Below are 16,447 nucleotides of genomic sequence, written 5' to 3'. Positions count from 1 at the left end.
CTAGTGGGCTGCTGTCTATGGGGTCACACAGAGTCGGACATGACTGAAGCGACTTAGCAGCAGCAGCAACCAGCAGAGTGAATTTGCCCTTCTCACTGGTGTGGCTGGAAAATCCATGGACTTCAGACCATGTAACTGGGCTGCTCCATCCTGCCACCATCTTTTCTGGGATTGAGCAACCTGCTGGCTTCCTGGAGGACGTGGTTTCTTCAACTGCAACACAGTGGATGTGAAAGGCAGGCAAGTGCACACTTGACCTAGGACAGAGAAAGCTATACAAATCAAGAAGCAAAGGACAGATCACTCAATATGTGGTACTGAAACATTTGATAATTTAATGGAGAATAGTGAAATCTGATTTCTGTCTCAAAATACTTAAAAGTAAACCCAGAATTAAAGACACAAATGTGAAAAGCAAAATGACAAACTTTTTAAAAAACATACAAGCTATCCTTTAACACCTGGGTAGGGAAAACTTTATAAAAAGAAGCCACAAATTGCATGAACCATATAAACCTGACTGCATAAAACTTTTAAATTTTTTCTATACCACAAACACCATCATAAACAAGATAAAAAGCCAGGATACAGACTGATGGGGGAACAAATCATTTAAAAAAAAGACACAATAAAGAAAAAACAGGCAAAGAAGAGAAACACTGGCAAATCACAGAAGAAGAAACCAAAGGGCTGGTAAACACACGAAAAGATATTTAGCCTTGCAAAATATCGAGAAAATGCAAATTAAACAAGAACTGCCATTTCACAAAAAGGAATGTGGGGAATGGGGAATATAATAATAACAAGTGTTGGTGAGAAAGTGGAGAAATAGGAGTTCCATGTAGCAAGTAGCTATTGCCTCCTGAAAATCTGATTCCAGCAACTTCCTTTCTGGAAATACTCACTAGAGAAGTTTTCACTTGTGTGTGCAGGGAGACATGTGGACAAGGATGTTGCCAGAAATTTTGTTTGTAACAACAACAACAAAAAAAAAAAACCTGAAAACACAGCAGCAGTTTCTCTACAGGTTTGTGGATTATAAACTACCACCCAATTGCACTCATTTCACATTCTAGCAAAGTAATGCTCAAAATTCTTCAAGCTAGGCTTCAACAGTACATGAACCAAGAACTTCCAGATGTTCAAGCCAACATAGAAAAGGCAGAGGGACCAGAGATCAAACTGCCAACATCTGTTGGATCATACAAAAAAGCAAAAGAATTCCAGAAAAACATCTACTTCTGCTTCATTGACTAGGCTAAAGCCTTTGACTGTGTGGATCACAACGAATTGTGGAAAATTCTTAAAGAGATGGGAATACCAGACCATCTTACCTGCCTCCTGAGAAACCTGCAGACAGTTCAAGAATCAATAGAACTGGACATGGAACAATGGAGAGGTTCCAAACTGGAAAAGGAGTACGTCAAGGCTGTATACTGTTATCCTGCTTATTTAACTTATATGCAGAGTACTTCATGAGAAATGCCGGGTTGGATGAAGCACAAGCTGGAATCAAGATTGCAAGGAGAAATATCAATAACCTCAGATATGCAGATGACACCATCCTTATGGCAGAAAGGGAAGAGGACCTAAAAAGCCTCTTAATGAAAGTGAAAGAGGAGCGTGAAAAAGCTGGCTTAAAACTCAACATTCAAAAAATGAAGATCATGGAACCTGGTCCCATCACTTCATAGCAAATAGATAGGGACACAATGGAAACAGTGACAGACTATTTTCTTGAGGTCAAAAATCACTGTGAAAGGTGACTGCAGCCATGAAATTAAAAGATGCTTGCTCCTTGGAAGAAAAGCTATGACCAACTTAGACAGCCTATTACAAAGCAGAGACATTACTTTGCCAACAAAGATCCATCTAATCAAAGTTATGGTTTTTCCAGTAGTCATGTATGGATGTGAGAGTTGGACCATAAAGAAGGCTGAGCACTGAAAAATTGATGCTTTTGAACTGTGGTGTTGGAGAAGACTCTTGAGAGTCCCTTGAACAGCAAGGAGATCAAACCAGTCAATCCTAATGGAAATCAACCCTGAATATTCATTGGAAGAACTGATGCTGAAGCTCCAATACTGTGGTCACCTGATGCAAAGGATCAGCTCATTAGAAAAGACCCTGGTGCTGGGGAAGATTGAGGGTAGGAGGAGAAGGGGACAACATAGGATGTGATGAATGGATGGCATCAGCAACTCGATAGACATGAGTTTGTGCGAGCTCCTGGAGATGGCAAAGGACAGGGAAGCCTGGAGTGCTTCAGTCCATGGGGTTGCAAAGAGCTAGACATGACTGATTGACTGAACAGCTAAACAACAGCAAGTACAATGGAAAGCCCAACAACACGGTTGAAGGGGAAGAGCAAGATGCAGAAGGATACAGTTCTGTTCTACCACGTATACAACAGTTAAACATTAATATTTTACAACAAAAGTATATGTTGTCTGCCATACATAGATATCTAGCAAGTATATAAGATGTGCATGGCATGTAAGTTCAGCATAGCATGTGGTTTACATCTGGGGTGAGGCAGGATAGGATCCTCCAGATAGGATCAAGGAGGGGACGCATTAACTGCATCTGTCAAATTATATCTCAAGACAGCTGAATAAACAGGGCATAATGTTATAATTTATCAAAGCTGGGATATGGGTACACACTTATTCATTGTCTTAACTCTATATTTTCCAGAATACTTTGAAATTTTTTCTGATGATATTCTTAAAGAAGGGGTTAGTCTTAATCAGCTTTCCCCAGAGTATTTCCAGTGTGTGCAGCAAGCTAGTATGAGTGTTCTCCCTGATAAAAAAGATTCCATAATCAGTTACGTTTGGGAAGTGAGTGAAGTTGCTCAGTCCTGTCCAACTCTTTGTGACCCCATGGGCTGTAGCCTACCAGACCCCTCCGTCTATGGGATTTTCCAGGCAAGATACTGGAGTGGGTTGCCATTCCTTCTCCAGGAGATCTTCCCGACTCAGGGACTGAACCCAGGTCTCCCGCATTGTAGGCAGACACTTTACCGTCTGAGCCACCAGGGAAGTAAATCTCCCTTCTTGAACTCAGATATGTGTGAATATACTCAATGCTCTGAGAAGTCCTGCTGTAAAGGAAATGTGTTTAACTTTGTGGATATCAGCAAATCCCAAACTCATCCAAACATGGAACTACTTTTCAGCCTCTCACCTCACTGACCTGGGGTTCCTCAGAATACTCTTCAGGAAATGCTGAACTAAAAGAGATCCAACATTTGTGCTGAGAAATTCCATGTAACAAGCAACTATTGCACCCTGAGACTCTGACCCGTGAAGCTAAGCAGGTAAGGAAAATTAGGTGAAAAACAGGGTCAATTTCCATGAGTTTCCTGGGCTGTCACAGCTACGGTGTGTTTTGAGAGACACTGAGAATTTACCACAAGTTATGCTCAGGACAACCTCAGTATAATAGAATCCCCTTTGGTCTTTGTCATCCTTTTCATTTGCCCACAAACCTGTCCCTCCTATATGCCCCACTTTAGTTGGTGGTACCACCAATGCCCAAATCAACAAAGCCATGCTGGGCTCCTCCCTGTATGATCCCCTCACCTAGTCAGTCAACAAGCCTGCTATCTCTGTGCCTCACATACACCTTTAGCCCACCCTTGCCTCCCCTGCCACCGCCAGCTGCCAGTCTCTACCCTCTGCAGTCTGGAGGAGAGCACAGGCTCCTACCCATCCTCCTGCCTTCCATGTCCTCCCCTCTAGCACATCCTCCATGCCGCAGGTCACTCTTTCTAGAACAAAGAAGTGACCACAGCACTCCCCTGAATCCCCATCACCCTCAAATTAAGTGCACCCTTTGCACTATCTGAACTCTGTTTCCACACCATCCTCACTGCCCCTTCCCACACCTCCTTACCATTTAACCACTGGCAAGTCTCAGTCGCTAAGTTCTGTTCCCAGGACAGGCCCCCTTCACACCTCCATATGCAGCTGAAGCAGTCCCCTCTCACTGGAATGCCACCTCATGGCCTGGCCAATCACCAGCTCAACCACCTCCTGCTGATGCCTCAGCTGCCTTCCAATGTGCTCTCTGAACCTGAAGGTAAGTTTCTCACATGGGCACATCTTGAAACTAACTCAACAGCAAAAACCTAACAATTATTTCCAGAGCTCGTGGCACTCTTGGAGTAGGGGAAGGATTTAACACTTAAAACAAGGCAGCTCTGGATTTCAAGATAGGATATTAGATTTCCTTTGGCCTCACAGGAACAGTAAAGCTTTTGTGAAACTTTAAAGTTCATAAGACTTATAATTTTTCTATTATTTTTCTGGACTGCCTCTCCCTCTCAGCACAAGTAAGCCATCACATAAAATGAATATGAGCTGAGGGTCTCCAGGGATCAGGGTAGGTAGTAAAAAGCAGGTGATGAGCTAAATAAAAGTAATAGAAATGTATTATATTCATATGGAATTGCATACTTCTATAAAGCTTTTTCCCATGTCATAATTTTTTGGCATCCATATTCATCATGAATTAGATGGGGAACATATTATTCCTATTTTGCAGAGATGTGAGACCAAAAATGTTAAATGGCTTGTTTGAATATTTGTTGATTAAATGTAAAAGTGAACCCCAGAACTTAATACTTATAATAATTAATATGCATTCTTTGCTACAGAACAATCATATCCCAAGCTTTCCAGATATGATCTCATTTAACCTTATTAATTGTGTTCTGAAGCAGTATTTATTTAACAATGAGAAAACTGAGTTTCTTTCCATTCAATCATAACCTCTCCACACAGAAGGAGACCGCCAACCATGGTTCCTGGTTATAAGTGACAGAAACTGACCCTCAGTTTTAGGGTCAGTTTAGGCAGCCAGCTTGTTTATTAGTTATTGAGTTTGGATTCAAAAGATTTCTTGGTTTCAAAAAAAAAAAAATCCGTTACTCTCATAACTCATCTTTATCATATTTTTATATCACTGTTGTTTTATAAGAATTTTCTCTATTTTTTTTAATAAATAAATTTAAAGTTGTCAAACGATGATACATTTCATACATCTCCCAACTAGTTTATAATTATCTGTTTTATTGGAATGTTCTGAAACATTTCTTCAAATTGCAACACTTTTATCAACTTCTTGAATGAATTTTGCATCCCATTTGGAGGGAAAAGGTATATAGGAGATTGACCAACACTGAGGAGAGGACAGAGAACCACTCCAGACTGTGTAACAGGAAACAAAGCCCAAGTTCACAGTGGATTTGGGCTGGCCCCTCCCACATCTCCACGGCCCCGCCCACATCTCCACAGCCCCGCCCTCTCCACTCTGCCAGAGGGGCCTTCTTGGTCCCTGCTTGCCATCAGAGCCTGGGCCACCTCTTGACTGACAGTACCCTAAAGTACCATGTCCTGCCCAGGACTGAGGGAGGCAAGAAGCATGAGAATCTATATTTTTAGTTTCAATTATAGAAAGTGGTCTCTAACCCAGAAATTGGGGAATCTTCCAGACGTGCACAGAGAGATAATTCAGTTTGGCGGACCCCAAGAATCCCTACCCACAGCTCTCCCAAAGGTTCACCCAGGACTGTCAAACTGCCCAGCACCCCTTAAGATAAGTTGACATGGAAGAGCCCTGGACTGCCACCAAATGACCTTCCCTCAATCACATTACACCTTCTTGGTAACCAGGGCAGCAACTAGAAACAAATTATGAAGCAGTGGTGTTTATTTCACCATGACCTAACTGCCTCCCACCTTCCTCCTGGATGGGAGGATCTGTGATCCCTGACCCTCTGATCTTCTGAGTCTCTGATTTCCTGACCCCCTGACCTTCAGACACACAGTTCAGTGCCAGTCTCCCCCTCCTCTTTGCATCCCTGGTACATATTTATGCATATATCACCCTTCATTGTATACATTTATTGCATGTATGTCTTGAAGCTCCATGAAAGCAGAGATTATACTCAATGTATAACTCCAAGGCATAACACTATTTCAGGAACATCTGTGACATTTATTTCAAGGACTTATACTTCAGAAGGCTGCATGTGCCCACCAATTTCTCAGTATTTGTCAAAGACCAAGAATTTCTTCCACCCAATATTTATCAATAGCTCAGCTATAGAAAGTAGTATTTAGGGACACTTGACCTGACTAATTTCAGTGCATTTACTTTTCTAGGTCAGAGCTCATGAAAAAGCAACCCAAGGCTGAAGTTGGTCCTCAAGGATATTTAGTTTGTACTTTATAGCATTTTGTAAAGAGTATGATTGCCAGGAGAAATATCTATAACCTCATATATGCAGATGACACCACACTTATGGCAGAAAGTGAAGAAGAACTAAAGAGCCTCTTGATGAAAGTGAAAGAGGAGAGTGAAAAAGTTGGCTTAAAGCTCAACATTCAGAAAACTAAGATCATGGCACCTGGCCCCATCACTTCATGGCAGATAGATGGGAAAACAGTGGAAACAATGGCAGACTTTATTTTGGGGGGCTCCAAAATCACTGCAGATGGTGACTGCAGCCATGAAATTAACAGACACTTACTTCTTAGAAGGAAAGCTATGACGAACCTAGACAGCATACTAAAAAGCAGAGACATTATTTTGCCAACAAAGGTCTGTTTAGTCAAAGCTATGGTTTTTCCAGTAGTCATGTATGGATGTGAGAGTTGGACTATAAAGAAAGCTGAGCACTGAAGAATTGATGCTTTTGAACTGTGGTGTTGGAGAAGACTCTTGAGAGTCCCTTGGCCTGCAAGGAGATCCAACCAGTCCATCCTAAAGGAGATCAGTCCTGAGTGTTCATTGGAAGGACTGATGTTGAAGCCGAAACTCCAATACTTTGGCCACCTGATGCAAAAAGCTGACTCACTTGAAAAGACCCTGATGCTGGGAAAGATTGAAGGAGGGAGGAGAAGAAGATGACAGAGGATGAGATGGCTGGATGGCATCACCTACTCAATGGACATGAGTTTGGGTAAACTCGGGGAGTTGGTGAGGGACAGCGAGGTCTGGCATGCTACAGTCTATGGGGTCACAAAAAATCTGACATGACTGAGCAACATGAACTGAACTGAAGAGAGTATGAGATTGGAGCATGATCAGAAAGTCCTTACCCATCACTCCCTGTGTAACACACATGAGGCACAGACAGAGTTACTACCTGCCACACACTAAGGGCGTCTGTGTTTACATCTCTCCTGTTTACCATGGGCTTGTATGTTACCATCAGAGTAATTTCAAATACAGACTGCTTACCAGGGGGTCCTTGATTTGTTACCATGTCAATTGGCATGGCAACCCACTCCAGTATTCTCACCTGGAGAATCCCACGGACAGAGGAGCCAGGCAGGCTACAGTCCGTAAAATCACAAAGAATTAGACATGACTAAAGCGACTTAGCACGCACAAGCACACATTTGCCTTTACTGTACTGAGCTTAGATGATGTACCCTCAGCCAACACAAGGGATGCGAGACAAACGATCCTGCAAAAGACACTCCTCCCTGTATTCTTGGGACGATGGTTTTGATGGTGTGGTCCTTGGAGGGAGGGTCAATGATTTTGTTTTTCTCCTGAGTTAGCACTCAGGAAAACATAGAGCTACAGTTTTAGTCCATCTCTAGAAAGCTATCTGAGCCCTGTGGGTATGGTATGGGTAAGAACTATTTCTCTGACTTCATTCCTTTCCATTTTTTTCACTTCTATTTTTTTTATATGCTTGGACTATAATGCATCTCTCTAATCAGACTTTTTAAAAGAATGTAAATGTAAAAATAATGATATTAAAGAGGAGTCAACTCAGATGAATGGATAAAGATGTGGTACATACATACAATTGGAATACTACTCAGTCATAAATAAAGAATGATATAATGCCATTTTCAGCAACATGGACAGAGTTAGAGATGATCATACTAAGTGAAGTAAGTCAGACAGAGAAAGACATACATCATATGATATCATTTATATATGGAATCTGGGTGGGGTAGATACAAATGAACTTATTTACAAGATAGAAATAGATTCACAGACATAGAAAATGCATTAATGGTTTCCAAAGGGGAAGGGAGAGAGAGTAAATTAGGTGGATGGGATTAACATCTACACACTACTATATAGAAAATAGATAACCAACAAAGATCTACTACTTAGGACAGGGAACTATACTTAATATTCTGTAATAGCCTATAAGGGAAGAGAATCCTAAAAAGAATCTGAAGCAAATCAACTACACTTCAATTAAAAAATAAATCAAAAAAATAAAGCTACTATGGATGAGGAGGTGTGTGATCCTAATCTACACCCAGTGGAGACCCCAAAGTCTTGCGCACAGCCGAGCACCACAGTGTGTGTTCAATGAATATCACTGAATTTTTTAAATTACTTAAACTAAGTGAATAAATGAACTGCAGAGCTAGACATGGCAAGAAATGTCTTAGATGCCCTTGTGTGCTCAGAATGATCTTGCACACATAGGATATCAATAAAAACTTTGGTGAATAAAGAGATGAGTGATTCATTGGGGGTTTGGGATTTACATGTACACACTGCTATGTTTAAAATAGATCATCAAAAAGGACCTACTTATAAAACAGGAAACTATGTTCAATACTCTGTAATAACCTACATGGAAAAAGAATATGAAGGAACATATATACATATACATGTATATATATGAATCACTTTGCTATACACCTGAAATTAGCACATTGTAAACCAACTATGTATTTGAGCTTTCCTGGTGGCTCAGGCACTAAAGAATCTGCTTGCAATTCAGGAGACCCAGGTTCCATCTCTAGGTCAGGAAGATCCCCTGCAGAAGGGAATGGTTGCTGTACACCTGAAATTAACACATTGCAAATCAACTATACTCCAATATAAAATAAAATTTTAAAAGACATGAATGACTAAGCAAATGAATAAGCAGTGTGGTGAAGGTCTGGAATGACTGAACTATGCAGAATTACAGAGTAGGAAGTAGCAATATCATCACTATTACAAATGTAAATAAATGGCCAGTAGACAGAAGAGAGCTTTGCGCACCATTAGTTAAGACCATGGAGAAGACAATGGCAACCCACTCCAGTACTCTTGCCTGGAAAATCCCATGGACTAAGGAGCCTGGTGGGCTGCAGTCCATGGAGTCACGAAGAGTCGGACACGACCGAGCAACTTCACTTTCACTTTTCACTTTCCTGAATTGGAGAAGGAAATGGCAACCCACTCCAGTATTCTTGCCTGGAGAATCCCAGGGATGGGGGAGCCTGGTGGGCTGCCGTCTATGGGGTCGCACAGAGTCGGACACGACTGAAGTGACTTAGCAGCAGCAGCAGCAGCAGTTAAGACCAACCCAGGAAAGGCAACAGCTAGAGCACATCCCACTGGACATGGGGAGGATGGGGGCAGAACCAGAGTAGCAGAAGGCTTGACAGAGACCTTGACCATCCACATCCAACCACAACACGTGATCAATCCCTGACAGGTTACTCAGGTCAGTTTTCACCCTGTGGCATTGCCTTCCACACATTTAGTCAACAGTTGCTCTGAAATCTTCTAGAGAAGCAATATAGAAACTGTTGCATTTTGTTATACACATTTGTGTGTTTTATTTTTTAGATTCCACTTATCAGTGACAACATGGAATATTTGTCTTTTTCTGATTATTTCACTAAGTGTATTATGCTGCCCATGTTGTTACAAATGGCAAGAAAGGGAGGAGGGGCAAAATAGTGGTATGGGATTAAAAGATACAAACTACTATGTATAAAATAGATAAGCAACAAAGATGAAGCACAAGCTGGAATCAAGATTGCCAAGAGAAATATCAATAACCTCATATATGCAGATGACACCACCCTTATGGCAGAAAGTGAAAAACTAAAGAGCCTCTTTATGAAAGTGAAAGAGGAGAGTTAAAAAGTTGGCTTAAAGCTCAACGTTCAGAAAACTAATATCATGGCATCCAGCCCCATCACTTCATGGCAAATAGATAGGGAAACAGTGAAACTTTGGCTGACTTTATTTTGAGGGGCTCCAAAATCACTGCTGATGGTGTTTACAGCTATGAAATAAAAAGACACTTACTCCTTGGAAGGAAAGTTATGACCAACCTAGACAGCATATTAAAAAGCAGAGACATTACTTTGTCAACAAAGATCCATCTAGTCATGGCTATGGTTTTTCCAGTAGTCATGTATGGATGTGAGAGTTGGACTATAAAGAAAGCTGAGCACTGAAGAATTGATGCTTTTGAACTGTGGTGTTGGAGCATACTTTTTTTTTTAAACTTTACAATATTGTATTAGTTTTTTGAGAGTCCCTTGGACAGTAAGGAGATCCAACCAGTCCATCCTAAAGGAGATCAGTCCTTACTGTTCATTGGAAGGACTGATGTTGAAGCTGAAACTCCAATACTGTGGCCATCTGATGTGAAAACCTGACTTATTTGAAAAGACCCTGATGCTGGGAAAGATTGAGGGCAGAAGGAGAAGGGGATGACAGAGAATGAGATGGTTGGAAAGCATTACCAACCCAATGGACATGAGTTTGGGTATGCTCCAGGAGTTGGGGATGGACAGGGAGGCCTGGTGTGCTGCAGTTCATGGCGTCACAAAGAGTCGGGCATGACTGAGAGACTGAACTGAACTGAAGGATATATTGTACAGCACAGAGAAATACAGCCATCCTTTTGCAATAACTTTAATTGGAGCATAATCTATAAAAATATGGAATCACTATGCTATATATATGAAACTAATAAATATTCCAAATCAACTATACTTAAATTAAAATAAATAAATAGATAGACAAATAAGGAATTGTCTCAGCAACACTATCGGTCCAGAGTTCCCCCAAAACTTCCAGTTCCATCTGATATTGGTGTTTACAAGGGTCTCTTCAGATATTTGAAAGTGAAAGTGAAGTCGCTCAGTCGTGTCTGACTCTGCGACCCCATGGACTGTAGCCTACCAGGCTCCTCAGTCCATGGAATTTTCCAGGCAAGAGTACTGGAGTGGGTTGCCATTTCCTTTTCCAGGGTACCTTCCCAACCCAGGGGTCAAACCCGGGTCTCCCACACTGCAGGCAGACGCTTTACCATCTGAGCCACTAGGGAAGCCCAAATTTCTGAACACACAAGACATCTCTGTTAAATGCACAAAGCACAGCTAAAACACTTAAGTGGCCTTTTTTTATTTCATTGAAGCATAGCTGATTTATAATGTTGTGTTAATTTCTGCTGGCAGCAAAGTGATTCCATTATATATATGTATAAATTCAGTACATTCTTCTTCATATCCTTTTCCATTATGGTTTATCACAGAATACTGAATATAGTTCCTGTGCTAAATAGTAGGATCTTGTTGTTTATCCATTGTCTATATAATAGTTTGCATCTGCTACCCCAAACTCCCAATCCACCCCTCCCTGACCCCCTTCCCTCTTGGGAATCACAAGTCTGTTCTCTATCTCTGTTTCTGCTGCATAGATAAATTCATTTGTGTCATAGTTTAGACTTCACATATAAGTGATATCATATGGTATTTGTCTTTGTCTGATTTATTTCATTTAGGATAATAATCTCTAGGTCCATCCATGTTGCTGCAAATGGCATTATTTCATACTTTTTCTGGCTGAGTAATAGTCACTGTATATATGTACCACATCTTCTTCATGCGTTCATCTGACAGTGGACATCTAGGTTGTTTCCATGTCTTGGCTATTGTAAATAGTGCTGCTATGAATATGCTTTGAACTGTGGTGTTGGAGAAGACTCTTGAGAGTCCCTTGGACTGCAAGGAGATCCAACCAGTCCATTCTGAAGGAGATTATCCCTGGGATTTCTTTGGAAGGAATGATGCTGAAGCTGAAACTCCAGTACTTTGGCCACCTCATGCGAAGAGTTGACTCACTGGAAAAGACTCTGATGCTGGGAGGGATTAGGGGCAGGAGGAGAAGGGGACGACAGAGAGGATGAGATGGCTGGATGGCATCACTGACTCGATTGACATGAGTCTGAGTGAACTCCGGGAGTTGGTGATGGACAGGGAGGCCTGGCGAGCTGCGATTCATGGGGTCGCAAAGAGTTGGACATGGCTGAGCAACTGACCTGATCTGATCTGATCTGATCTGATGAATATAGGGGTGCATGCATCTTTTCAAATTAGAGTTTTTTCAGGATACAAGGCGAGGAGTGAGAGTGCTGTGTTGTATGGTAATTCTATTTTTAGTTTTTTGAGGAACCTCCATACTGTTCTCCATAGTGGTTGCACGAATGTACATTCCCACCAACAATGTGGGAGGTTTCGCTTTTCTTCACATCCTCACCTGAATTTGTTAATTGTAAACTTTTTAATGATGCCCCATGTGAAGGTGGTACCTCACTGTAGTTTTGACTTGCGTTTCCCTAATAATTAGTGATGCTATGTGGCTCTCTAAACTTTCAGTGAAGATTATTTTGTCCTCCAAAAACACCAAGATGAAAGGGAGCTGTGCTGACAAGGGCTTGGCTGGTCTCATTCACAAGCTTCTCCAGGTCAGCTTCATACTACTCTCTATTCACAGTTTGCTTCTGAAAATGACCGAACAGTGTGTATTAAAGGTCCTTTTGGAGTGCTTGCCAAATCAATATTTGAAATCACAAATACTAAGTCAGCCAGTGCTAAGAGTCTAAAGTCATCCTTACTCCAAGATTAATTTACCTCTCTCTCTTTCTCTACCTCTTTCTGTGTGTGTGTGTGTGTGTATGTCTCTCTCCCTCCCTCTCCAACTCCACAGCCTTGGGAGGGGAAAAACCATTAAAGTGCAATCATTAAAATCCTGAGCAATAGCTTTAATAATGCTATAGAGGCAAGCACCTCAGAAAAGTACTAAAAACAGCCTCAAAAGAAAATCAAAATACCAACCACAATTCTTTTTTTTTTTTTTCAAAATTTTCAAAATAACTCTACACTCACCCAATATCACTGGTGTTTTCTTCATTAACTTTGAAGTTTACCTCATCTCATTTCCCTCTCTCCCCTCAAATCCATCTGAATTACTCTGTCACTAAAGTTTGGTATGAAAGGAAAATTCAGGCTTTAAATATTGAATCTGAGCTTCACAAATAGAGTAGTAATGGAAAAGTCAGACAGAAAACCTTTGTAATAATAGACTCAGACAAAAGTAAAGCCCTCAAATCAGCTGGAATAGTGAAGCCTAAATTGTTTCTGGAATTGGCTATGCTCTCAGGTGATATGGAGCCTCACAGCTTTTGATTGGGCTCTTATGTGTATGTGGGTGTGAATCATCTGGGTTTTGAAAGCTTCTGCTAAAAACTATCTCTTAGACCACAGTGAGAGTCATCATCAATTTCTTTTACTTCCTGCCCCCCTCCCCATCTGGTCATCCCCCTAAGTTGTTCTGTGTTTTGTGCCATAGACCTCTGGCCTTGCACTGCTGCTGCTGCTGCTAAGTCACTTCAGTCATGTCCGACTCTGTGGGACCCCATAGACGGCAGCCCACCAGGCTCCCTTGGGATTCTCCAGGCAAGAATACTGGAGTGGGTCACCATTTCCTTCTCCAATGCATGAAAGTGAAAAGTTAAAATGAAGTCTCAGTCGTGTCTGACTCTTAGTGACCCCATGGACTGCAGCCTACCAGACCCCTCCGCCCATGGGATTTTCCAGGCAAGAGTACTGGAGTAGGTTGCCATTATATTAGCCTCTCTGAAAAACACCACGGGAACTGGTGTTATTCTTCTGTATACAATCATTGTAATTGTGTATGCGTGCTCAGTCATGTCTGACTCTGCAACCTCATGGGCTGCAGCCCACCAAGTTCCTCTGTCCATGGAATTTCTCAGGCAAGAATACTGTAGTGGGTTGCCATTTCCTACTCCAAGGGATCTTCCCACCTCAAGTGTCGAACCCATGTCTCCTGCGTCTTCTGCATTCCAGGTGGATTCTTTAGGTCTCCACAATTCTGATGACTCAAGCGCTAGCCAGGTCAGCTAAGATAGAAAGATAGAAACATTTTTGGAATGTCTTTTGTTACTATCTTGTTCTGCATACAGGAACCCTGAGGAGTTAACAAAGTTCATTCCTTATTTAAAACTGGCTTAGAACAACACTGTCCAAGAGAAATAGAATTCAAGTCACATTTTAAGATTTCTAATGGCCACTTTAAGTGGTGACATGTATCTTTAAAGCAGTTTTTATTTAATCCTTTACATATCCATCATCTCAACATGTAACCAGCATGTTTCCAAAATGTGGGATGTGTTTTACACTTAAGGGACATCTCCATGGGGACATTAAATTTGCATCAGAAATACTTGATTCTTGTAGCAAATTTTTTTAGCAGATAAAACTAGTGACAACTCGTGGCTTTTTCTTAGAGCTCGCCACAACCTAGGGTCAGGCCTCTTAGAAAATTTAAATGCAGTTGCTTGCTAAAGATTTTAACCACATTTGTGCACATGCGCATATGCTCACGCTTTCTTATACAGTCTGTTTGTACCTATGCTTTTCAGTTCGCCTTCTGTAGGAACTAGAAGTCACACGCTGTCTTTATCATAGTGAAATTAGGCAGATAGAGTTCATATATTGTATTTGTTTCTATAGTAAATCTTTTTGGAGCATATAGAATACAGAGGGTTTTTTTTTCATTAAAATAAATGGGTATTGGTTTAAAAAAAGAAATACTTGATACTCACATATTGCAAATTAACTATACTTCAATTTTAAGATAAATTCAAAATAAATAAATAAATGGACACTAAATATTTTTTAAAAAGAAATACTTGATCCCTATTTAGCATTTATCAAATTTACACAGAGAAGAACAGATTCACATACCCAAGTTACTGTAAACATATATAAAAGTTCGGTAACTGAATAAAGTATAGGTTTTTTTATCTTTAATTTAAATTATTTAAAATTCCATAAAAGTAAAACTTTAGTTCAATTATAGTAGCCACAGTTCAAGCGCTCAGTGCCACATGGGGCTAGTAGCTCTGGCCTGAAACAGTGTACATTTACAACGGGGCCCACTTTCATAGTGTATCTTAAGAGTCAACGATGCTCTGTGACCACCTAGTGGGCTAGAATGGGGTGGAGGGGTGGGAGGGAGGCTCAAGAGGGAGGAAATACATGTATACATATGGTTGATTCACACTGTTATACAGCAGAAACTAATACAACATTGTAAAGCAACCGTCCACCAATTAAAAATAAACTTAAAAATATTTTCAAAAGTCAGCTCTCAAGTCAGTCCAACCTGGATTGAAATTCTGACTGGCACACTTCCTGGCTGTGTAACCTTGGGCAAGTCACTTAACCTCACTGAGTCTCTTGTTCACTGTTAAAATCTGTACTATAAGAGGCCCCTTACTGTTCAGCTCAGTTCAGTTCAGTACCTAATAAACAATACCTCCCACTCACCCACTGAAATCTTCTCACCTTCTTTTTCCAAAAACTGGCTTTGTGAGTAGATAGGCAATTAGCCTACAAATTGAATTTAATCAAATAGGAAGAGTTTTTCAGTCAATGACTAAAGATTCTGCTCAGTCTTATGAACACCACTAAAGTAGACTTGCGTTCAGCCTTCTGGGCCCCTGTGCTCTAGCAGGTACCCCTGGCATTCTAATTATCTGTTTACACATCCACTCTCCCACTGAACTAAGAGGAATGTTTATGGGTTTCTGCTCTGCAAAACTAACACACATACAGGGCCTAGCACTTCCCAGGAGCTATCACAAAATAGTAAGTCATTCAAATCACTTATATGTGGAATCTAAAATATGACACAAATGAATTAATCTACCAAACAGACTCATAGACGTAGAGAACAGACTTGTGGCTATGGGGGAGGGATGGACTGGGAGTTTGGGGTTAACAGATGCAAACTATTATATATAGAATGGATCCCACTGTATAGCATAGTGAACTACATTCAATATCCTGTGATAAACCATAACAGAAAAGTATATGAAATATATATATATGACTGAATCACTTTGCTGTACAGCAGAAGTTAGCACAACTTTGTAAATTAACTATACTGAAATAAAATAAAATTTTAAAAGAAATGTTGTTACTGTTATTATTACTGGTATTGCAAAGGGAAAACAAGAGCCTTGCCTCTGTGAATTTACAGTCTCAGAGGAATGACAGGCAAGTAGAGGACGGTAGGTCCCCACCCCCAAGCAAAGGGTGTGACTGGAGCCCCAACATTCCTGTTTCATCATTTTCTTCTCCTTCTCCCTGTCAATCTAGAGATGTCCTCAGTGTGACCCTCTGGGGCCTTTTCTGCCTCACCATTCGTGACTGTACTCCACAGCCCTCCAAACTGATGGGATGATGGCTCAACAAGACAGTCACCAGCCCACTGAAAGGAAGCCCGGTCCTTCCCCATAGAGAAAATGAGAGCCATACTTCTCAGCTGGGCACTGGCTCTTTGCTGACACTCA

The sequence above is a fragment of the Bos taurus genome, chromosome 2, assembly GCF_002263795.3.
Source record: "Bos taurus isolate L1 Dominette 01449 registration number 42190680 breed Hereford chromosome 2, ARS-UCD2.0, whole genome shotgun sequence".
Taxonomy (NCBI): domain Eukaryota; kingdom Metazoa; phylum Chordata; class Mammalia; order Artiodactyla; family Bovidae; genus Bos; species Bos taurus.
This window is presented reverse-complemented; position numbering follows the sequence as displayed.